Source organism: Carettochelys insculpta, chromosome 3 (assembly GCF_033958435.1).
Source record: "Carettochelys insculpta isolate YL-2023 chromosome 3, ASM3395843v1, whole genome shotgun sequence".
Taxonomy (NCBI): Eukaryota; Metazoa; Chordata; order Testudines; family Carettochelyidae; genus Carettochelys; species Carettochelys insculpta.
In genome coordinates, this window is record NC_134139.1 from 101,859,128 (window position 1) to 101,883,187 (window position 24,060).

The window sequence follows — 24,060 nt, forward strand, 5'->3', positions numbered from 1 at the left end:
CTTTTCTTCCTTACTTAGGCATTACTATGCCCCATGATTCATTCAAGAGCTGCTACTTGTATTTCTTTTTGTTCTGCTGATTACGTGTCAACTCCATTTCTCTAAGTGGCTTTCCACTTATCATTTTACTTCTGCACCCAAAAGCTATTTAGTCATTAATGAAGCAGCCTTTTAGCCTTCTAGATTCACAAGCCCTCTTGTATATTTACTATTGTGCTCTTTTATTGTTCCCCCTTCCTTCTGAAACTTTATCTGGAGTATCTATTTCTGCCATAGGAAAAAGATAAACATCGTATATGCATATTCACTGGGCTTTATGTGTAGGTATAGTTGGTTCTGTAATATTATACTTGGACCCAATTCTGCCACCTTACTTGCTTCCAAAGCAAATGGCAGAGCACTAGTGAATGTAAAGTACTACTTCATATAAATGAGGGTGGAAGAACCTAGCCCATAGGATAGAAAGATTGTCTTGTAGTTAAGGCACGGGACTATCAGGCAATTTTAGTTCTGATGCCAGGCCCAGATGCAGGAAAAGACTTGGGTGTTTAATTCCACTGGGATCCTCAAAGCCTTTATTCAGCTGCCACTTAACCTTTCAGGCACCTACATTTTTGTCATAAATATTGCCTAGTTGCCTAGTTTTTCTGCCTTTGAGAATACTCATTATATCTCTATCTAGGTGCCTCACAGCAGGTGATATGAGGCATTGCCCTGTGGGACTTGTTCTGGTAAGTGCTCTCAGAGCTTTCTTAAATCCACACACACTGGCTGGAGTGCTGAGAGGTAAGATATGAGTCCCAACTCTTCTGCAGACTTTCAGTGTGATCTTAGGCAAGTCAATGTCTCCTCCTCAGCCGCTCCATGTATAAAATGAAAATTGTATTTCACCATTTCACAAGGGTTTTATGAGGATAAATTCATTAATAATTATCAGGTGGAAAGATACTAGGGTGGTAAGGCCTATGGAACAAATATAAAAACTTACAGTATTATTTGCCCAGCCCCCACCTACAAAACCTCTCTCTAAAATAAGGGTTCTCCTTTCCTATATTTACTCTGGCTCTCAGAAGTCTCATATTGCCCTGACAATGCTGAATTTAATCAGGACAGCCTGGTGAACTTTCTGGAGAGGTCACTGAAAATGATTTGTAGGCCTCGCCTCAGCTGGGTGGGGGTGAATGTACTCTCACCAACTCTTTGTGAAAATAACACGTTGATTTTATATGGCTTCAAATGCACTTGTTTTCAAATGGTTTATAAACTGCACATTTTAAAAAGGCATGAAGCACACCGGAAGCTGACATGGCCATTGCCACCATGATGAATGCAAACTTTATGTGGTTCTGGGCAGCTGAACCCAGCAGTTTGATCATACGTGTTGAAACAATTTGGGTGTATTATTTACTCAGAGGTTGGCAAGTTTTGTACTCCTCGGATCAAAAACAACTTCATCTGCAAGCGGGAATATGTACAGGTCATTATTCAACTGTGATAGTGACTAGATCATTTCTGGTAATATTTTAAAATAACAAAAATTTAAAAAGCCAAGTTATTTATTTTCTTTACCAGAAGCATCTGCTCTTTCTGCAGACAACAGCAGATACTGAAATTTCCAAAATATTTTACAACACAGCATGCATTACTTATCCATTACAAAGCAGTATTTAAATCTCCTAGATTACACTGTATCAGATATAGCTCTGTATTATTAGTGCAATACTACACTATGCAATGCATACTAATCTCATTACACATTGACAGCTTACACCCAAATGTCTCTGATGGAACTGTTATGATGTAGTATGTGATTGCCTAACAGGAATACTATGCAAAACACAGGTATATCTTGACAAGCTCAACAAAAACCAGTTCTGAAGGACCTCTTGCAGTACATGTTGTCAATGTATACTGCATAGTATTAAAGGAATGCTAAGAAAAGTATGCAGAAGTTGTCAAATGTATAATATAATATAATATAATATAATATTCATCATCATCATCAACAATCAGCATAGGCTCAACATGCATTGGTGTCCGATGCCTCCCTCACTATTTTCTTCCATCTTTCCCTGTCTAGTATGCAGTGGCTTAGTTTCTGCAGACTAGCTCTGCACCAATCTAATATATCATCTACACATTCTCTGTGGGGTCTGAAACTCCTATTCAAACCACCCATTATGCAAAATACCAAGATCTTGACTTTTTGTTCATCATTCATTTTGTGGATATACCCCAGTAGCTGTAACTTCCATTGTATAACCTTCTGCGGTAGGTTCTCTTTCAGCTGTACCTTGTTATATAATTCCTCACTAGTGAATTTCTGCATCCATCCTATTCTCAGGATCTGTCTATAACAGCTCGTCTCAAATTCCAATATCCTTCTCTTTGAATCTTTCATTATCACCCATGTCTCACATCCACACAATATGCTGCTGAATACACACGTTTTCAAGATGCTCAGTTTTGTTTCTAAGCTAATCTCTTTGCTTTTCCAGATCTTATCAATCACCTTCAATTCACTATTCCTTTCACAATTCTAGTTGCTATTTCCTTCTTACAGCCTAGATCATATGTTATATTGCTTCCCAGATACTTGAACTTCTCTACATTCTCTAGTTCGATACTGTCTACATTTATCTTCCTTCCTATTTCCTTGTCTCCAAATACCATTGTTTTTGTTTTATCAATGTTCATAATCAGTCCACACTGCTTCCCTTTCTTGTATAGCACCTGCACCATTCTCACTAGCTTCTCTTCATCTTCTTTAATGATAACTATATCATCCGCGAACCTCAAGTTGCTGATTCTCATCCCGTGCACGGATCTCCTTTCTACCTCTTCCTTGATCTCGTCCATCGCTCTCTCTAGGTGCGTGATGAACATACTCTGTGATATCGGATCTTCTGGTCTCATACCTCTACTTGTTCTAAACCAGCTTCCCAGCTCTCCACATGTTCTCACCACTGCCTCCGCATTGTTGTCAATATCCTTCAATAACCGTGTCAGCCTGCTATCCACTCCATATAACTCCAACACCACCCAAGTCACTTTCTGATCTATACTGTCAAATGCCTTCTGAAAATAGACAAGCAATTGTAGATGTTCTTGTTCTTTCATCGAGCTTTCTCCACTATCAATCTTAGTGCCCATATCTTCTGTACAGTACTTCTACCCTTCCTGAATCCTGCTTGGTCATCTGCTAGATGTTCTTATGTCTGTGATTTCATTCTCTCCACCAGTATCATAAGCAGCACCTTGCCGAGATGACTTGTTAGGGCGATTGTTCTGTAGTTCTTGCACGCCAATGCACTTCCCCAACTCAGCTTTGTTCCTAAGCTAATCCAATGCACTTCTTTTCTTGTGTATTGTCATTAGCATGGTTCTTGTACATTTCTTAGGTGCCTTTCCCTTCTTTCCATGCTATATTACGTAGGCAATGTATTTCCTGAATCATACTTTCTCTGCTGTATTTGATCATCTCTCCCATGATCTTATTTCCAGGGCTGACTGGCCTGGAACCCCTAGAGGCTTCATGGTGCAGTTTATATTATATTATATTATATTATATTATCTAGAGCAGGAGTGTAGCCATTCTTGGGACTCAGTGGGCTATGGGTCAGGCAATTAGCACCCTAGCACAAGACCTACCCAAATCAGAGCTGCTATGAATGCCCTCAAATGTTCCGTGCCAGCTCATATCACGTGACTTAGCAGCTCTGCCCAGGTCTCCATGTTCTTTCTCCCCAGCCCAGCAGCAGCAGTAGATGGAGCTGCACAGCCCCCAGCTCTGACACCTACAATACTTCCTCACAGACCCTCTATGCAAATACAAGCACAGGGAGCCCTATCACTGTGCTGAGGGCTTTGTGAGGACGTGCCTGGGAGATGACATGGGGGGAAAGGATCTCAAAATGTCTCAGTCACCTCCTGGACTGAGCAAATTCATGAAGTACCCCCTCTTCCCCAGATTTTACTCTTACCTCTGTTCCTGACACTCATGGATGGGGTGTCTGAGCCAATTGGTGGCTCCCTTTGGTGGTGGAGGTACCTGGAGGGTCTCTTCCTATCCCCACAGGGGACAGAAAGTATACACTGTGGTAAGTAGGTGGGAGGCAAGGAATGGCTGCCTGTACTAGGATTCAGTTTGGTTTACTGAATTGGTACATTGAGGAAGAGGGCAGATTCATGGTCCAACCACCAGACACTGGGGACCACACACAGTTCCACTGCTAGATATTCCACTGATTTTAACACTTTTGTCTGAGGATGTTGAAATACCTTAATTAATCTAACCATAAGCAGACGAGTGATATTATCCACATCTCACAGTGGGGCATAGCGATGTTAAGTCACTTGCAAAGAGCACACAGTAAATGTGCGACTTAGCTATAAAAATTGCCAAGAGCTCCTGTTTTTAGTCCCAGGCCTTATGCAAAGTGTTAGTTTTCTGCTATAGTTTAGCAGTATTAACAAAATTGGATCAAACCCAGCTATTGAGCTGCCCAAAGACCATTTAACCATCCAAATTCACTAGCACTTGAGCACAAGTCAGAGAGGAAAGAAGAAAACTGTAAAAGAATAAATGGACATAAATCAGACATCAGGAATGGTAACATACAAAAACCGGTCGGAGAAAACTTCAATCTCCTTCGACACTGTGTAACAGACTTAAAAGTAGCAGTCCTAAAACAAAACAAAACAAAACAAAACAAAACAAAACAAAAAAAAACTTAGGAAATAAACTCCAAAGAGAAACTACAGAGCTGCAATTCATTTGCAAATTTGACACTGTCAACCAAGGATGGAACTGAAACTGAGAGTGACTGGCCAATTATAAAAGCAGTTTCTCCACCCTTGATGTTCACACCTCCACAAGTGGGCCACATCTACCCTGACTGAATTGACTTGATTTCTCCATTCTTGATGTTCACAACTCCACATTAGCTGCTGATAATGGGCCACATCCTCCGTATCTGAACAGACATTGTCAACTATGGCCCGCCCCTTGACAGAGACTCCCTCTTTAAACCCTCCTCTGGACACCCCCCTCCCCCCAACTCATGCATCTGACAAAACGGGTCTTTGCCCACAAAAGCTTATACTCCAAAATACCTTAGTCTTTAAGGTGCCACAGGACTTCTTTTTGTATTTGCTCCTGACTTTCCTTGAGTCCATCCATTTAATCGGATTTGCAATAGCATTTGCATGCAGATTTTCTGCATTCAGCTTTGGAAGAGAGAGAAACTGTTTCCCTTCAGAGGTTGGTTCAAAGGTGTCACAGGATTGTGCCTTTATATAATTTAATGCATTCAGTGACAGCGTAGGAGGAACTGCAGGACTGTAAAATACAAAAATAAAGTGACAGTTCTGATGCAAGGTAAAATGAGATTGTTGCTTTGGTACTGCCCTAGCTTCATCCCCTGGGAAGCTTCAGTCCTGAGCCTGCAAGATTAAAAATAACCTAGCACAAATGACTCCAAGAACAGGGCATTTTTACAGCTCAAAAAGGCTAAGCCACAGAGGGAGATAAGGAAGAGGTACAGGATCTACATGGTGATATGTGGGGTGTTCAGAAAGTTATGCATGTGACAAAATATGATTTGCATTCAAGTGGTTTTTTTCTGCCAGTATAACCTGACTTAGGAGCCATGTGTTTGGTGCAGCACGGTTGCTGTCTGGCTATGCCTGTATTGTAAAAAACAAACAAACAAACAAACAAACAAACAAACAAACAACCCTCTTCCAGCATATCAAGAAACTCCTTGACTACTAAGAACAAGCCATCACAGAAAATCTTTCCAATGAGCTATTCCTTCAACTTGGGGAAGAGAGCGTAGTGAATGGGCAAGTAATTGAAGGCCACACTGAATGCTGGAATCACTGAAACCTGGGATGTGAGGGGAGATACGTTTTCCTGGAGAAGTAAACAGTCCCATAAGTTCCCTGGAAACGTCAAGTCGTATTCTGTTCTGATCAGCGCTAAGTATCCAGGGCACCCATCTTGATGACACCTTTGTCATCCCTAAGCCTTCACTGAAGCTGACATGCACTGACCCAGCATCGATGCCTGCTGTCTCAGCTATGTGCCTGACTGATGATGATCTGTCATTTGTCACCGTCTTGCAGACATCAACATTCCCTAGGGTACACCTGATTTTAGCTTATTCTCAGTGCTGATTCTCCCTTGCTTAAATTCAGCCGCCCAGTTTTTACTGTTGTATACAAAAGGGCATCATCCCCCAGCATTGCTACTATCTCCTCACAGATTTCCTTTGGGAACAAGCCATTCTTATGGAGGTACTTTATCACTGTTCAGATTTCACTCTTCAGTTTTAAAATCTTTGGCTATGTCTACACTAGACATAGAAATCAATCGCAGATACATAATTTTAGCTATGCCAGTTGTGTAGCTAAAAGTGATGTATGTATGCTCGGCTTACTTGTCTGTCTTAACAGAGGAAGGTCGACGGGAGAGTTTCTCCCTTTGCCCTGACCTTCTCCTCACCTCTTGCAAGGAGAACAGAGGTTGACTTTGACCCAAGAGCTTGATTTCATGCACACATAAAATCAAACCTTGAAAGATCAACCCTGAGTGGGTAAATCTTCTGCAGTAGTGTAGATTAACGCTTTCATAAATCACTCACCTCAATATGTTCTCATACAAGTTCTGCACGAATTTTTTAAATAAAACAGCTTCTAATAAATGCATCAGAGTATTTGGATCTTTGAAAATGTTGAAACCAAGCATATCAGGCTCCACATTTTTTGAATGATCCATGTATATGGCTATATTATACAGGTCGAACCTCTCTAATCCTGAACTATCTCATCTGGCAAACTCTGTAATCCAGAATGATTATAGGTAGCCAGATGACCACTTATCATGTGTGTGGCAAGTTTCCCATGGTCCCATAAAGTTTGACAGCCACCAGTCCTGGCTGTCAGTGTTTTGTGCAGTTATTTAGTTCTAATTTACCCCTAAATGTCTTCTAAGAGCCCAGTAAGCAGTTGAAGTGTTGGTGATGTGCTAGACAATATTGACCTCCCATGGTGCAGCAAATTCTCTCATCCAGCACTGGTCAGGTCCTGAGCGTGCCAGAGGAGAGAGGTTCAACCTGTACCTACAGATTGGAGGGACAAGCTTCATTTTTTTCAGAGTGAATGGTGATGAGTGTGCTTTCTGAAGCTAGTTACCACCACATAACTATGTAGCAAGTGCTGCACTGATCTTCACAATGCTATCTTGCAACAACTGGTGCAGAGGTCAGCCCTTGTCCAGGTAGTCCTATTCTTTGGGGTGCTCAGTGAAAGAGAAACAGCCCCTCAGTTTATTCTCCAGAAGTGCAAGCCACTGAATAACAATTACCTCCATCAAAGATTCATTTATGTAAGGAGATCTTTGAATCCTCTCCTGAGCACATAGGGCAGGCAGCCATAATTTATCCTGCGTCTGTAGATGGCATGGCCGAATGGGGTATTAAAACTGGACTCTTGAGAGCAAACATGGAAAAGGTTTAATAGTAGATGTCTCTTATTTGGAATAAATAATTGATGAATTTGCCTTTCTTAAATGTATTATATGATCACAATGCAACATAATTAATAGTGCACGTCACATAAAATCTACACAGCTTCAGGTACAACAACAGAGCACAAGGTACAGTTTAACGCATGCATTACGGAAAATCCAAACACAATAGCTCCCAGATCACATACATGAGGACTGTTTAACAGTCAAGAAAGTAGCAGAAAAAAATGCCAGAGCCAAAGGGGCTGAGAGACTTAATGTCAGTGAATAACATCTCAGGTAGAATATACATGAATAGATTCCCAAGAGAATTCCAGGAAAGGATAAAAAATATTCCAGGCTGCTACTGACATACAGGCAGTCCCAGACTTACGAACACATTGACTTACAACCATTTGTACTTATGATCAACCTCCAGCACGCGCCCCCCACGCACCCCAGCTCACCTCCACCAGCAGAGGGTCCAGCTGCATGCTTGGGGTTTCCCTCCTACTCCTGCGGACCTGGCTCCAACCCCCGTGCCCCAACCCCTCCCCCTGCACACCTGGGCCTCAACCCTCCACCCAGCCTCAACCTCCACGGACCTGGACCCAACCCTCCTAACCCCCATGTGGCCCCAGATCACCCTAAGCATGTGTAGGGCTTCAACCTGTCCCCTGCTCAAGCACCCTGCCCCAATGCACCCCCCATTCAATTCCCCCTCCACCTGGCTTAACCCCACCAGTTGCCAGATGACCAGCCCCCAGCACACGCTGGGCTGTCAGCCACCAGCATGCACAGGGCTCCAGCTGTCGGCTGCTGCAGGCACAGCAGGCTGTATCCCCACCAGCTAACCCCCCACCACAGTTCACCCCATTCAACCCCCCCAGTTGCCCACGGCCTCAGCTCACACTCCCCGACACATGGGGCTCCAGCTTCAACCTGTGCCCGGGGCTCCCAACCTCCAGCGCTCGGGGCTCCAGATCCAACTCGCCTCCCCCGCAGCCCTCGCTCCAACCCCCTGGCTGGGCTCAACCCCTTCACCAACCCCCTGCTGCCCGGGTCCAACCCGCTGCACAGCCCAACTCAACTGCACCCTCCCACCACCCCTGCTGCCCTAATCCACCCCAGGCTTAACCCGCCCACCCCTTCCCTGGGCCCCAGCCCAAGCCTCCCCAGCTTACGCAAAATTCAAGGCACACAATGGTTGCATGGAATGCAACCCTCACGTACCTCGAGGGATTACAGTATAAGGGTATTTCCAACTTATGACTAAATCGAGTTGCAACCAGCTGTTCGGAACATAACCGGTTCATAAACTGGGGACTATCTGTAGTTAATTTCTCAGTATAAGTATTAATACTCTGGGTGGCTATTGTATGTCTAAATTATTTTCCAAATGCTCAGAGCTATTGTGTAAGCATTCTCATTTTAATGGCAAATATGAATAATATAAACAATTTTACAAATTCAGAATTCACTTGGCAAGAATATTCTCCAGTAATTATGTCAGGCCAGATTCACGAATGCAAAGACCTTCTCTCATCAGGAGTACTTACCTATCTTTTAGAATATGCTTCAGTCCTATTGATACTAAGGGAGTTACATACATTCTTAAGTGTTGTCCTGGATGGAGATGCTTTCCTAAATCGGTGGCTTAAATCTGGGTAAATAATACCCAGTGTCCCCAAGGATAATTGAGGCTAATTCTACCTTCTTTTTATAACTGGGTCTGGTAGTACAGGTAGGTTCTTTGCTAAATCACACTCTTCTCATCAGTGGTTCCAGTAGAAACCTTTTGGTACTATTTTATTCTCATTCAGTCTCTTTAGAAATTTCCTAAAGAAAGGAGAGGAAAAAAATTCATGAAAGGAATTAGGCACTGTCTTTGACGTTCTCAGTGCTACTTAACCAGGTGCTGAAGCGTACGGTCCTCACCTTTCATTACCTTCTGATGGCTTGTCTCACGGCAAGCTGGGGTGTAAATCCACTCTGCACAAGCCTGCTGCACACTAAGGGCCAGAAGTCTGAGTCTCAGCTTGAGTAAACAGACATGTACTAGTGCTGCCTGGGACAGCATTCTAAAAAGAACAGTGTGGACTTTGTGGCACAGGCAGCAGTTGAGGTGGACCATGGGAGTCAGGCCAGCTTGGATTTCAACAGTTAGCCAAAGATGTCACACCACCAAAACATATTTAATGCCTGGAGTCAGGAGCTGCATCTACACATGCACGCTACTTCGAAGTAGCGGCAGTAACTTCGAAATAGCGCCCGTCACGTCTACACGTGTTGGGCGCTATTTCGAAGTTGAAATCGACGTTAGGCGGCGAGACGTCAAAGTCGCTAACCCCATGAGGGGATGGGAATAGCGCCCTACTTCGACGTTCAACATCGAAGTAGGGACGTGTAGACGATCCGCGTCCCGCAACATCGAAATAGCGGGGTCCTCCATGGCGGCCATCAGCTGGGGGGTTGAGAGATACTCTCTCTCCAGCCCTTGCGGGGCTCTGTGGTCACCGTGGGCAGCAGCCCTTAGCCCAGGGCTTCTGGCTGCTGCTGCTGCAGCTGGGGGTCCGTGCTGCATATACAGGGTCTGCAACTAGTTGTTGGCTCTGTGTATCTTGCACTGTTTAATGAAAGTGTGTCTGGGAGGGGCCCTTTAAGGGAGCGACTTGCTGTTGAGTCCGCCCCGTGACCCTGTCTGCAGCTGTGCCTGGCATCCCTATTTCGATGTGTGCTACTTTGGCGTGTAGACGTTCCCTCGCTGCGCCTATTTCGATGTTGGGCTGAGCAACGTCGAAGTTGAACATCGACGTTGCCAGCCCTGGAGGACGTGTAGACGTTATTCATCGAAATAGACTATTTCGATGTTGGCTGCACGTGTAGACGTAGCCAGGCAGAGCTAGAGCAAACCTTTCTATCTGTGCTGGGAAATCACATCATCCAACCGCGGAGTAGACAAACCCTTTGCGTCCATTCAGATGCTGCTGCTGCACACTGAAGGTTAAATAGTGTTCGTTGACCTATCCCATATCACAATGTTTCTAGCCTATATTTGTTCACTGTCTCTTACTCCTGGGAGCTTCTTATCCCCTGCCTCCATTTTGAAATACCTCATTTGGTGCCAAAGCTCATGGTGTTACCCAGGCCCGCTTGCTGTGGTGCTCTGTGACACCCAGCGCAGCTAGAGATTGCTGAGTCGGCTACCACCTGAGCTGAGAGCCATGTGGCTTTTAGCGCATGAAGTAAAGGCCCATACACGAGGCTTCAGAGGTCTCCGGTTTGATTCCTGCCACTTGCAGGGGTCTGTTGACATCAAAATAGCAAATCCTTCAGAGGAGTGTTTTCATCTCGTGGCCGGCAGAATCACAACCTGCCACTTCAGGGTGTGTCTCTGCACTCTCCGGTACTTGAAGCAGTGACTTAGCAATTCCTTTTATCTGTATGTTCTGCTCTTTTATATACTTAGACCTGCTGGCTTGCAACCTTGGGAACCTCAGCCAGTCATTTTCACTGGAACATTCCCTTTGTGTGTTATAACTCTGAGACACTGTTGGTGCTATGGCAAGCCTCATCCATCTCACAGTCAGGAGATCATATGTGCTGTCGTCAGTTGTGCACACTTCTCTCAGTGTTGTCAGAAGCTTCATCCAACCTTCTCACAATCAGGAGCTGATGATTTGCTTTAAGTCATGAAAACCCCAAACAATGTTTTGATATGCTACTGCCTGGTATTGCCCAGGGTTGTAAGGTATCTTCTTACCACTTTAGCCTGAGACAGCCATGTCTGTGCCTGCCATGGATATGTTTCCTGACTCCATCCGCCACAAGCAGAACAAGCACTCTCTTCTCAGCCAATACAGGCTCATCTATACCTCTGCACAATAGCAATAGGCATGCTCCAACCCTGAAGCATCTCTCTGCTGTGCCCAGCCCATGATTTACTGTGCAATCACAAAATTTCCAGATCCCCTGCTCTCAGTTTACCAGTTACACCTTAGATCACAGATCTATTTAGTTTTGGCTCATTATATAAAAACAAGGTGGTCCTTGAACAAAGAGCAGAGATTCAAGAAGCAGCAAATAGAAATAATGGAAGCAAATGATTACACAAAATAAAATCATAATGTTCTTTCTAAAGCCTAAACTTTTCTATCAAGACAGCCCTCTCTCTAATCAAGTTTAGTTCACGCCAAAGTCTTTCCAGTGATTTTCAGCCATGCCTGGCTGGGATTTTTTTTCCCACAAAGACTCTGCTTACTTCCTAGGTGAAAGAGACAAAATGTAGTTCAGCACCAACAGTGTTATTGGCCACTGTTGGCAGACAGGATACTTGGCTAGATGGACCTTTGGTCTGATCCAGTATGGCCATTCTTCTGTTCAGTTAGGCCAGAGGTCAGCAACCTGCGTGTCTGGAGCCTGATGAGGTTCTTTAAGAAGTCATTTGTGGCACTGCATGCTGCTGCCACTTAAACAGTAGAACTAAATTTAATTGGTTTAACAGCCAGCAGTGTGGTGGGAGTGATCTGGCTGTTAAACCAAGTGAATTGAGTTCCATTATTTCAGCAGCAGCAGGGCAGGGGGTTGCAGAGACCCCCCTCACTCACCCCACTACCTGAGTGGCCACACCTCTCTAGTGGGGGTAGCTCAGCTCACCCCTGCCAGTGGAACACCTCCATGCCAGCCATCCACTGGGCACACATGGCCACCTGGCATAGGCTCCCCAACCAGTGCCACAGATGGGTTAGTCCTGGGGGTCGTTTTGGGGCTGTGGCGGTTTAATACTGGGGACGGGGAGCGAGTTTGGGGCTGAGAGAGGTTAAGCGTGGGGATAGGGGCAGTGGGTTTGCAGGATGGAAGATAATGATTGAGGATGGGGAGAGCGAATTTGGAGCTGAGGGCTCAAGTGGGTAAAGCCTGGAGATGGGGGGCCCACTGGCAGATCTAGGGTGGTAAAGTCTAGGAACTAGGGGGTGGGGGTTGATGCAGGGAGGGTTGATGCGAACATTGCTCCTTCCTATTTAAGAGCCTATCCCCAGGTTCAGCATTTTCCTTGCTCTCATTTGCTCTCCAATCCAGGGGTGCAAGTAACAAATTTTCTAACTGGTACAAATCATTCTGTGCGCACTGTTCTTAAAATAGGGGTTACAAAAGGTATGGTTCAATGTTATTTATTAAGGACTGGCTCATATTCACATGCATTGCAGCTCTCAAAGTATTGATTTTTTACCTGAATTTGAAAATGGCTCTTCTCACTATTTTGGTTGCAGACCCCTGAGTTAAGCTATATTTACACAGCAGCATTATTCCAGAATAAGCTATTCCAGAAGAAGTATTCAGGAATATCATATTCCAAAATAGAGCAGCTACACACAAAATGCATTTTGAAACAGCACTTAGATATTTCAAAATGGAGATTCTGTACATAATAGAGGGTATTTAGAAATTAAGCCATTGGATGCGCTATGGCTTATTTCAAAATAGGCTCTATTCCCTGTCTACACAGCCCCTGTTTCAAAGTACGTGCTATTCCTCATACAAGGATTATGAATTTTTCAATAAGGCATCTGCTGTTTTGAAATATCAGTTGCAGTGTGTAGAAACTCACATAGTTATTTCAAAATAGCGGCTGCTGTTTTGAAATACCTTTGCTGTGTAGGCATACCCTTGGGCTACGTCTATACTAGAAGCATCTGTCGACAGTAACGGCCATCGACAGAGTTGTATTGACAGAAGTTCTGTCAACAGAGTGCATCTACACACAAAAGCAGATTGACAGACCAATCTACTCTGTTTACACAGAGCCGCCAGACTGCCTGACCCTCTGTCAACAGAATGGCTTACTGGAAGCTCTGCAAACAGGGCTGTTCAGTGAACTGGAAGCCCTCTCTATCCACAGAAGTGTCTACACGGCACTTCTGTTGACAGAGTTCTGTCAGCAGAGCATTATTCCTCAAATTTGCAAGGGTTAACACTGTTGAGGCTCTGTCAAGGCTCTGCCTACAGAATGCTTTGTGTGTGTAGACGCTCCCTGAGTTACACTGACAGAAGGTCCCTTCTGTCAACAAAACTCTCTAGACACAGCCTTAGGGTGCGTCTACACTTGCGTCTTTTAAAAGAGGTATGCAAATGAGGTGGATTGAAAATGCAAATAAGGTACAAATTTGTGTATCAGACACCTCATTTGCATATTCATATTTTGAAAGAGCTTCTTTCGAAGGAAGAAAACCAGTGTAGACGCTGATCTTTCACAAGTAAACCCCATCTTCGAAAGAATCCTTCTTGCCATTAAATAAAGGGAAGAAGCATTCTTTCAAAGATGAGGTTTACTTTCGAAGGAGCAGCATCTACACTGGTTTTCTTCCTTCAAAAGAAGCTCTTTCGAAATATGAATATGCAAATGAGGTGTCAGATACGCAAATTTGATTTCATTCCTCGAAAGAGGAATGAAAGTGTAGACATGGCCTTAGAGTGCAAAATTCCTTTGTCTTCGCTTGTAAGGCAGACTTCTGTTACCTGAGGTTTTCAGAACCCAAAACAGTGGTAAGTTAACTGTTTCACTCCAGGGCTAAATCAATGGGAAAACAGCAGTTCTGTCTCATAAATTATTAATACAAGTAAGTATGCTCTTATGTAAAAGTACAATTAGATTTAAGCACACACAGCCATAAGCAATAGATTTAAGACATCTCAGATACAGCCACCCACAGTTTGAGGAATCACCAACCAAACTTTCAGGGATCCTGTTTCTGTTCAGCTGACGGGAAATTTAGATGTCAGCTCTTTTTCCAGAGAAGAGCTCCCTCAGGCTGCTCTGAAGTATTTACTTTAACCTAATCTTTTATAGCTAGCTCTTCCAAAGCACAAAATCTACAGTAGTGTTTCTTAAACTTTTTGAGACCACAGAACACCAAACAGTAATATTTTTATGGGGAACACCTATGAAAAATTTCTTCAAAAAAATTGTCATCAGACCAGAAAGAAAGAAAGAAAGAAAGAAAGAAACTGAACAGCAACATACAGAGCAGAAACAAAATGAAGTAATTTAATTCGGTATCACAACAACGAAGAAGTAACTTTGTATCTGGTTTTAGTAACAGAAAATGTATACCATCAGTGTATGATATCAAAAAAATGTCAGACCAAAAAGACAAAAAGAGCAGATATGCACATTGGTTGACATCAAGCATCTGACTGACATCAAGCACAGCTGCCACGTGGGCATTGAGCATGAGCCGCATAACACTGCTAGTTGTTACACCACCATAAAGATAGGAGAAGATTAGAGGAGAAGGGAGGCTATCATAATGTCAGTCAACCTTGCTGTGTTGCCAGATCACTACCGCTCTCATGAGATGTAGAAATAAAATGATGTTTCAGTATTTTCCGTTACTGTTATCATTGTAAAATGGTTATTTATTGTAAAATTTTGAATTATTTTTCCAAACTCTCATGGCACACCTGCGAGTTGTTCCATGAAACACAATTTAAAAAACGTTGATCTATAGTCACTCCTAATGGGGCACTATGATAACCTCTAATGGATCACCATTTCTCTATTTTCAACAATCATTATCTGAAAACATTTCTAGTATTTCGAGCCATAACAACAATATGTCAAGGGCACCTAAAACCAAAGTTGCCATTAATTCATTTTCCTCCACAACTTTCTACTCCATCCTCCCATTTTAATTAATAAGCTGCAAATATGCAATTAGCTGGCCTTTTCTTGCAAAGGCCTGAGATTATTCCTAGCTATGTGATGTTTGGTTCTCAGCTAGCAAATAGCTGGACACACCAAATGGCTGACTGCAGTGCTGTCTAGTTCTGGGGTACATGCAAGAACGTTAAATTCTGGGGAAACCATCCCTTCTGCTGATCTAATTCTTCCTGTAAATTCTGCAGGCCTGAAGTTTTCACAATCCCTTCATCAGCATTCAGCTCAAACAGTAAATAGACATCCACTGGGAACCTTACAATACTCAATTTACATGCATCCAGATAAATATTCATTGCCTGAAAGAAACTTGTTTCTACCCTTTTGGTGACTGGTCCTAAGTCACAGACCAAGCAAAGGAATGAATATATATATTTTTACATGTTATCCATGCATACATTTTGCAATGAATTTGAATCAGGGCAGTTGGCTTTCCATCCTAAAGAGAAGCCTGTGCTATAGTACTGCCATTGCCAACATGTGTGAACCCACCAAGATTTTTAGCTCAATTACAGCTTGCTTCAGGCCCCCAGTATGAGTGAGCATGCAGGTCTTTGCCCGCAAAAGCCTATGCTCCAAAATATCTGTTAGTCTATAAGATGCCACAGGACTTCTTGTTGTTCTCGAAGATACAGACTAACATGGCTACCTGTCTGATACACTAACAAAACTTTCACTCCGAATAAAAGAAGAAATATGCAGTGTAATGTCATGGTACTTACCACTCACTCTGCTTATGTCTGCCAGTGCTAATCACCCTGACTGTTGAATGATAGATGAAAGGACTATATAGTAGCTTTGGTAAGCCTAATCCTAAAACATGAGTGTAACATAATCTTAGACTACTTAAAACAAGATTGGATATATCATGGTATTTACATGGAGGCTTGATAGCAACACTTTTAACACCCTGCATAATTTATGAATAATTCTTATTTATGTTGGAACAAAAAGCAGTCAAGTTGCACTTCAAAGACTAGCAAAATATTTTTTTTGCTAGTCTTTAAAGTGCTACTTGACTGCTTTTTGTTTTGATAGTATATAGACTAGCACGGCTCCCTCTCTGTTACTATTTATGTTGGAGTCTCTCAAGGGAATCATGAGACAGACAGACAGGTGGCAAAATTCACATAATTAATAAAAGATTTATCCAAACAAGGCACAGTAAAGGTGAAAATGACCGATAATACACTAGTTAGAATTTGCAGGCTCACAACCCACTTCTTTAAGACTAAATTTTGCCTTCAGATGCAAGTGAGTGTACTACGGAGATAAACGTGTGAGCAGAATTTGTCCTCTAAACTTAAGTATCTTCTGTTTACTTAGCAGCAGAAATTCTGCAAAATGTAAACAGTGGACAGTTTAGCTTTCATTGTGTTCAAGGAGATGTATACAAGTGTGGGCTTACTGCCCAAAGGAGAAGCAGGTTATTGGTAGTTTACATCAGAACAGAAAATCTATGGTACTGTGCAGCAGCTACTTATGTAATAAAAATAAGGTTGAGTATGACAGACATGGCAATTTCTTGTAATATTCTAAGATATTATTGTATTTAATTTATGTTTTACTGTGGGCTGGGATTTGCTGTAACCTCCCTAGGGATAGATGTGACTGATGTGAAACTTGGGAGTTCAGGAGATTATACCGAAAATGAGCAAGACAAGTTCAGATGTTGGGGACAAGTGTTAAGTGTATTCTCTAGAAAATTCTAAATGAGAGGTTAATGTAAATTCCCCTTCTCCAATTATGCAAAAATTGAGCCTTTGGAAACTACATACAGAGAAAAGGACCATTTCCTGCTGATTACCTGGTACAAAAGGCCAAGACCAAAGGCCCAAACTTTATATATATAATCACCAGAAAATGATCCTGCATATACTTGTCAACATGGGGAAAATACATTTTGTGGGTTTTGAATGACTAAAACCAACCATAGCCCAAGGATGGAGATAGGGCTGGCTTTTAGTAAGCTTCTTTGATATAGATTCTTTTATTGTTTTCATATGTTTTCTGTACAATGCTTTCAGCTGAAGAATAAATATGTTTGTTTAGAAGGAACTGCATGGCAACTTTCAACTGCAGTCAATATACCAGTAACAGCCAGCAGAGAGAAAACGAAATACAGGTACTTGTCATTTCTGGCCATCTGGCTTGCTGAGGATAGCACACTGTAGGCAAGAAACTCTGCAGCCTTAAAATCCTTAGTCAAGAGGGAGACAGACACACATCTCCATTCATGAAAGGTGACAGGTGGAAGCCTAAAGTGGCTGCCCTTGAAGGACCAAGGAGGAGCCATATACATGTAGTTATCCTGAAGCTGTGACGCTCAACTTTTACATGGCACTCTTCACCTTTGAAGCACTTTCCATACCTAAAATTACTTCCCTTAGATAGGGAGCCAGTATTAGGCCTACACACTATTCATGTCCCACTTAAGCCTGATTGTGATGGCACAAAAAATATTCCATAGGCGTTGTGCTTGTCTTCTGCCTAAAGATAAAATTTACTGTCTGGGAGGTAGTGATTATTATCCCCATTATGCAGGTGAAAAAACTGAGGAAGAAAATCACTAGCCCAAGGCCTCAGAAATGTCAGCTGTCTCTACTGGGAGTCTGCATCACAGCTTGAATTACAGTTCAGGAATTGCTGGTTCCTATTGCTATATTCTGATTAGTAGAACTCAGCTCTCCTTTTTAAATATTTGGCCCCAAACATCTACAGCACTGAATTATTTGATACCAGAGGTTTTGAAGAGAGAATGACAGTGAGCATGGTCATGAATAGTTATCTGCAAAATACCCACTTGTGCATTAAAAAAGAAGCTACTTCTGGTTTATGTATTATGAAAGACATCTCAGCCATATCAAATATTAACCGTGTTATTTTTAAGGTTGGATTGACAATTCACATTAAAAGCTTTAACATACGTGCGCCAAGATGACTGCTTAAGCTAGCTTTTCCCAAATAATCATGCCATAATGGCACCCTCTCACAATGGCTAAACCTCCAGAACACTATCAATGAAAAACAAAAAAAAACAAAAAGGAAAAAGACCAGCTCAGAGATATAGTAAACTATGTTTCTTAGAGGTATTTGCTGTATCTTTATCCAGAGCAATAAGCACCATAAAAATTTCTATTAATAAAATAAATAAATATCCTGTCTCCATGTACATTATTATTTTATGTAATCTCACTAGCAGCATCTGCTGGTCTTTCTGATTAAGGTGGCCTTATTACAGAATCCAGTAGTTCTTATAATAATGTGTGCACAGGCTCAGTTGGGAGGTGGATGAAGAACTGTAATTTGCATCTTCAGCACAAACTTCCCTCAGAAGTTTGTTCTTAAGAGCTAAGTAGAAGTATTTAATTAATTTGCCTTGACTGCCACCAGCCTGGAAGAAATCTCCGTCATTACCATCTAACAAAAAGGAGACAAAGGCAGCAGGATTTCAAACAATCCTTTCATTCACATCCACATTAATAAGAGGCTAGGAGGATACTGAGGTAATATTACGTATAGTTCTATTATTCCCCCTTTTCTTCAGCACTTCAGAAAAATAGCAGGATTTCCAAACACTTCAGAGCCTTGTCAGCAAACAAAAGTCTGGGGATCCTCACAGCTAGCAGCATTCCCGTCACCGGTGTAGGTTAATAGTCTGGCCTCCTCAGCTTCTGGAGAGATTAGATACAGGCCATAGTTTGCCTAAGTGGTACGGATTGGTACTGGTATCATCACATAAAATATCCATTTGTTGGATCACTACAGTCTTCTGCTCATAACCCAAGCTAAAACAACTAAGAATTTGCAATCTCTTACCTCATTAAGCTATGTCCCCGTTCTCTCTTTAATTGAGACAGAATCCCAGTCTGTAGCTCTCCCCTCCAGGTCTCCAAAATGCACAGATTTTGTGACTGTGTCCACTTGAGGAAACAGACATGCACGGAATTACACAGCGACTTGTATTCAGCTTGAACACTGGGGAGGGACATTAGCCACTCATCACCCATACTCTACGAGCCATTTAGCTGGGCCCAGTGCAGAGTGTGGGGAGGGGGTTACAGAGCTCCTTACTATGTAAACCCTGGCACAAGGCTGGCTCTCCTCAGCTTCCCCCTGAAGACTCAGCTCTCTCTGAGTTCTAGCACCGTCCCTGCCACAAGAGAAACAGAGGGTGCAGCAGAGTAGGAACCACAAGCTGTGCACTTGTGCAGCCACTTAGGAGACATTCAAATATCATCCAACTGATTAGCATGTCACCAACAGCAGGGTTATTGCTTCTACTGGTGGTGCACATTTGCACACACCTCAGGGCACATAAAGCTTTATTCCACACATGGATGGAAAGAATCCACACGTGGATAGAAAAGATTAATGGGAACTCTTGGTCAGTAAGAGCCACATAGTCTGACCTCAGTCTGCAAAAACCACATGGCCTCATTCTATCCCATGAGCCCAAGATCCATCACCGAAATCTCAAGTCTTTTACCTCTGGGCACTGTTCATTTCATTCTCTTAACTACATTGAACACTGGCCATACGGGGTGCCGGCAACTAACCTGGCCATATGGGGTGCTCCACCAACCATGCTGCCTAATATTACAAGCCATCTGCCCCATCCATGCCTTCACTTTGCACTGCTCTGTGTGAGCACCTACATCTGACAAATGTATGACATCATCCCTGAAAACTTCAGGCCAATTGTAGTGGATAAGCACCATATCAAAACCTAAATCTTTCCAAAACAACATAGGACACAATGGGCTTGTCCATGCTAGCTCCTTACTTCGAAGGGAGCATGGTAAGTAAGTTGTCAGGAGATTATTAATGAAGTGCTGCGCTACATATGCAGCACTTCATTAAGCTAATTCTCCCTCGTGGCAACTTCAAAGTGTTAAACTTCAAAGTGCTGGGTCGCGTGTAGCCACAGCTCACCCGCCAGTACTTCGAAGTGCCAGGGCAACTTCAAGTCCCTTTACTCCTCAAAATTTGAGGAGTTCCTTGTCTCTTTTACCATGGGGTAAATCAGGGTCTCATTTGCCCTCTGTCATACCTTAACAAAGCTATCTCACCCTTAGGTGGCATAAGCCCTCACTATTAAGTCTTCACACCTGAACAAAGCAATATACCACTTGGGGCTCCACACACAAGCTATGCTCACATAAATGTGAAAAGGCTGTAGACCAAGCCTCAAGCATTTGAGACACCCTTAGATCTGTACTTATCTTTGTATGTGCCTTTTGCTCCCTCTTTGGTCTGCTGTTCCCTGAGCAGTAAGTAAATAAAGCCACAAACTCCTTTCTTAATTGCTTCATAATCCTTTGCAGGACAGCAGTCCCACTGCAAACCTGAGAACGGTCCACTCATGGCAGGGAGTCTGCCCACCCATGGGCTACCAGTGTCAGTGATTTTTAACAGATCACCATATATCCCTTGAGGAGGAGAAGGAAGATGTCTAAAAGGGGAGTGACTTGGGCCACCACCTTTGCCCTTGAGTGCCAGGTACATTATCCCCTCTATCAGCATCTGCTGGCAACTGGAGAACCCCAGCACTGTAGCCTGAGAAGGCTTGCCGGACTGTTGGCAGGTTATCAGAGCAAGAAACAGGCCCAGGGCCTGTCACCTGCTCCTTTTTATCCTCATCCACCTCAGCACAGCTTGGACTCTGACTACTCTCGGACCCTGCATTCATCCTGTTGACCTTCTGTATGCAGATTTCAGGATCCCACCCAGGAGTAACTCACTCATCCACCTTCCTATCATTCACAAAGCGATCTATCCTCACTGAAGAGGATCCAAGCTCCTACCTAGCTGCTCCCTTCATCTTGTGACTCTCCTTCTGCATCTGTTTCAGGCCAGTGAGCTTCTCCTGATTTCCATTCCTGTGAAGGTTCATCACATTCTTTCCCATGGATTTGCACTCCCAAGCCCACTAATACCTAGCAAAGCTCCCCAAACAAAACCCTACCCACCTATGCCTACAGCAGGACTACCCTACTACCTACTTACCTACCCCACAACTCCTGCCCTTTCCTTGCCTCAGCCATGGAAGGAGACTGGGCAGCCTCTTTGGCTCCTTCAGAACATTTTCTGCTGGTTCAGACACCTGTGGATCACTGGTCATAAGCTTGATCAAAGCCCTATGACCCCTTCCACTCACCACACCAGAAGCTGGAACTGGGGGTGAAGAGTGCAGCCAGACGACAACCAGTGCTGTCCCTCATCCACTGCACAAGAGAAGTGGGGAAGGCCAATGCACCAGACCCAGCTGACAGGGGTATCCAGGGACATAGATCCCCTCCCACAGGTAACCTCCAACCCCACTGAAACAGAACCATTAGAGGCTCCTATACCAGGCTAAACCCTGGGAGCTAGCGAATGCTGGCTAATCAGCATCTCCTTCCCACAGATGGCCAATAGATACCAGATACTCCCGGGGGAAGAACTACTTATTGTTTCTCCCTGACTGCTGGGACTGTCCCCCTTTCAGCCTGTCATGTTCCCCCACCGATAGATGCTGGTGGGTAGCAGCTACAGTTTATAGAATCATAGAATCCGAGGGCTGGAAGGGACCTCAGGAAGTCATCGAGTCCAGCCCTCTGCTTCAAGCAGGATCAACCCCAACTAAATTATCCCAGCCAGGACTTTGTAAAGCCGGGACTTAAAGCTGACCCAATGTTATCCTAATGAAGGGCTTCCCTAGTAAGTAAGGATAAATGTTCACCTGTATCCAAAGTGCTACAGGCATTGGGATCCAGTCCTCACAGCAGACATATCTCTTGGTCATGCATCAATAAGATGCAGAGTTCACAGAGCTGTCTTTAACCCCTATATTTATAAGCGCTACCCTGAGATAGATGGTGAGCATTTGTGGCACCTGCAGGACGGCTAGCCTGTAATGAAAGCTTTCAGAACATCTTCAGAAGCAGCTACTGAAATGCTCCTTAATTCTGGATATTTCTAGACCTATCAAGGTGAGTTACCTTACCCTGATCTCAACAGATGTTCAGAGACAGAGTATTACAACTAAAATGCATGTCTCCGCCTCACTGCTTCTCTCATCTCTGACAGTATTAAATATGTGAGCTACAAACAGAACTGAAAATCTTGGAAAAAAAAAAATCTTTCTAACCTCTTCTTCTCCTTATGGACCGTAAGAATATAGGTTCCAGATAAGGGCCTTAATGAAGTAATGAAGAGCCTATACAGGTACCAGTGAGTTTATGCATGTAACAGGGAATAATATGGTCCAAAGACTGGCTAAATATTTTTAATCATTGCTGCTACCTGGAGAAATCATAATTGAATATTAATGGCAAGATTACTGTGGTAGATTAGAGAGTGCTTTGTCTGCAAATCCACTCAGCTTCAAAATATTTCAGACAACATCAAGAAATAAATTTATTATTTCACACCCTCTGAATTTAGAGGCCAAGATGTATTATATACTGTAGTGATTGGCTCAATATAAATATGACAGACAGGAGGCAGATAGACGATAGATAAATTATTATTATTGTAACATACTGTCTATAACTCACTCTAAAAGAAAAGTGACCTTGGGAAAATAGTCACAATCCAAAGGGTAAACAACAGTGCAACTAGTTACTATCAGGAAAAGAAAAGGACTCAACAAATATAGCCTCATGATTTGCCATCATGGTTATCTAATTTTCAGATGTCTTTCTTCCTTTAAATCCAACCACCTTGGTTTTCAAAAGCAAAGACAATCTGTAAAGGTAATATGCAAATATTTAGCAAATGCAACTCCTTAAATTTTTGTCTGCACCCCGTCACATAAAACAAATGCACATATGCTTGAGCTGATTGGTTTATTTCTGATTTTTCTGATGCAACTATGTTATCACTCTTATTGAACTCTTCCACCTAGGACCCTGACAGGATATGTATTTCATACGTCACTCTCCAGATTGATGTCCCCTAATTAATTTTCTGCACAAGGGAAATCTAAACAACTGGAGGGGAATTTCCAGCTAGAAAACCACTTAGAAAACAAAGCTTTACGTTTACTGCTCCTCTTACTTTATGCTTCTTAACATTTCTATTCCTAATTCTCATTATGACTAGGGTTGTCAAATGATTAAAACAATTATTGCAATTAACCACACAATTTTACAAAAATTGTGATTAATCAGAGTTTTAATCACACTATTAAACAATAATAGAACACCATTTATTTAAATGTTTTTGGATGTTTTCCACATTTTCAAATATATTGATTTCAATTACAACACAGAATACAAAGTATACAGTGCTCACTTTCTATTATTATTTTAATTACAAATATCTGCCATCTAAAAAAAATTAAAGAAATAGTATTTTTCAACTCATCTCATACAAGTACGGTAGTGCAATCTTGATCATAAAAGCATAGCCTAGAAACGTAGAAATTTTTGCATTACTGCACACGAAAAATAAAACAATTCAAAATTTTAGAGCTTACAAGTCTAATCAATGCTACTTCTTCTCAGCCAATTGCTAAGATAAACATGTTTGTTTATACATATGGGAGATAATGCTGCCTGATTTTTACCTACAATATCATCTGAAAGTAAAAATGGGTGGTCTCATGGCATAGTTATAGCTGGCGTTGCAAGGTATTTACATGCCAGATATGCTAACATCCATATTCCCTTTCATGCTTCAACCACCATTCCAGAGGACATGCATCCATGCTGATGACAGGTTCAGCCTGATAATGACCCAAAGCAGTGTGGACTTATATATATTCGCTTTCATCATCTGATTCAGATGTCACCAGTAGAAGGTTGTGGGAGGTTTTTTGTGATTAAGATTCTGTAGCTTCCAAATG

The 24,060-nt window shown here is 42.7% G+C and overlaps 1 long non-coding RNA gene across 2 annotated transcripts in view; it reads right to left on the reverse strand.

Annotated features, from left to right (window-relative positions):
• LOC142010394 (uncharacterized) overlaps nucleotides 1-24,060 on the reverse strand; it is a 162,694-nt gene that overhangs the window by 86,736 nt on the left and 51,898 nt on the right. Inside the window, exon 1 of one of the 2 annotated variants that reach the window (XR_012644782.1) lies at nucleotides 5,116-5,328. The exons of the other annotated variant lie outside the window; for it this stretch is intronic. This is a non-coding gene — a long non-coding RNA (uncharacterized LOC142010394). Of the gene's footprint in view, nucleotides 1-5,115; nucleotides 5,329-24,060 lie in introns of those variants that run through there. 2 annotated transcript variants of the gene reach the window in all.